Source organism: Microtus oregoni, unplaced genomic scaffold (assembly GCF_018167655.1).
Source record: "Microtus oregoni isolate MIOR12 unplaced genomic scaffold, Mior012 000054F_ref0000373, whole genome shotgun sequence".
Taxonomy (NCBI): Eukaryota; Metazoa; Chordata; class Mammalia; order Rodentia; family Cricetidae; genus Microtus; species Microtus oregoni.
This window is the reverse complement of record NW_024543830.1, coordinates 3,859,075-3,860,221: the sequence shown is the minus strand read 5'-3', so window position 1 is coordinate 3,860,221 and position 1,147 is coordinate 3,859,075. Positions and strand designations below refer to the sequence as shown.

Below are 1,147 nucleotides of genomic sequence, written 5' to 3'. Positions count from 1 at the left end.
GGTTGGCTATTCCCAAAGATTTGTGTCACCTTCTTTTTGTCCTTCATATTTTGTAGACAGGACATTTTGTAGGTCAAGGATTTTATGACTGGGTTGGTTGATGTCTGCTTTTCTCTTTCAATAGTGGTCAGAGTACCCTGCCTCATCCAAAAAACTAGAACATAGGGATGCAGGCACCTCCAGGACGTTTGAACCCCAGGTCATCTGGGATCAGGCCTCCCTGGACTCCACACTGGCAGAGTCGCCTTCCCAGCCCATCAGGACTCCGCGGAGAAGCCTAAGTGAGCTTTAGGGTCAGGTTTTTTGCAGACACGAGCAAGGACGCGCAAAGGGTTGGTCACCCCAGGTGTGTGCTGGAGCCTTGTCTGGACGATTGCGAGAAAGGCGGCGAGGGGTAGGTGCCAGTGCTCAGGGAGTCCAGACAGGAGGGAGATGGAAGAACTTGACATGGGGTGGAGAGGGACCTACAGGGGCGAGGGTGGTCTGGGGGTGGGATTGGAGACTATGTAGAGGGATGGACAGGGGCGAGGATGGCCTGGGGTAAGATTGGAGAATATGCACCGTGGACCTGCTCCTGGACTTTAAGACAAAAACTCCAGACTTTAAGAAATGTTCTCATTACTCCAGGAACTAAACTCCTAAACATATTTTATATGAGGCCGAGGCTTTAAATTTTCCTGGGAAGACTGAACATAGATATAGAAGTTAAGAGAGAGAGGGAAAAACAAAGCAGTAGGAAGAAGTTGTCTGCCTTTTTAAACAGGAAAGATCAGGGTAGAGCGCGAACACAGTCCCCCACTAACAAAAATTATGCAGTCGAGTTTCCTGCATTTGGGGAAATAGCAGGGGTCAACGCACCCCAAGTGCAATGGTTGGGCCTCACCCTGAAAAAACGACCTACGTTTTTCATGGTATCTCCTCTGCCAAGTAAGTATGCTTTGCAGTCCTGCAACCCAGACTCAGCACAACCGGCTCTGCACTCTGAACACACGGTCACTTCGCCACGCATACTCCAGGACCTAATTGGACGCGCACCCCATTCCTTCGATTCGATGCTCCCCGTGGACCAGCTCACCCTTCCACACTGCGCTGGAAATCCAGCGTGTTTCCTCAAATGGTGCTGATGCGACTCTCCCTGTGCGCTCCT

At 50.9% G+C, this 1,147-nt stretch overlaps 1 non-coding gene across 1 annotated transcript; it reads right to left on the bottom strand.

The window, feature by feature from the left end:
* Positions 1-770: 770 nt before the first annotated feature.
* LOC121438101 lies at positions 771-935 on the bottom strand. The gene has a single exon (XR_005973048.1). It is a non-coding gene; the product is annotated as a U1 spliceosomal RNA (small nuclear RNA).
* Between the last annotated feature and the right edge of the window lie 212 nt (positions 936-1,147).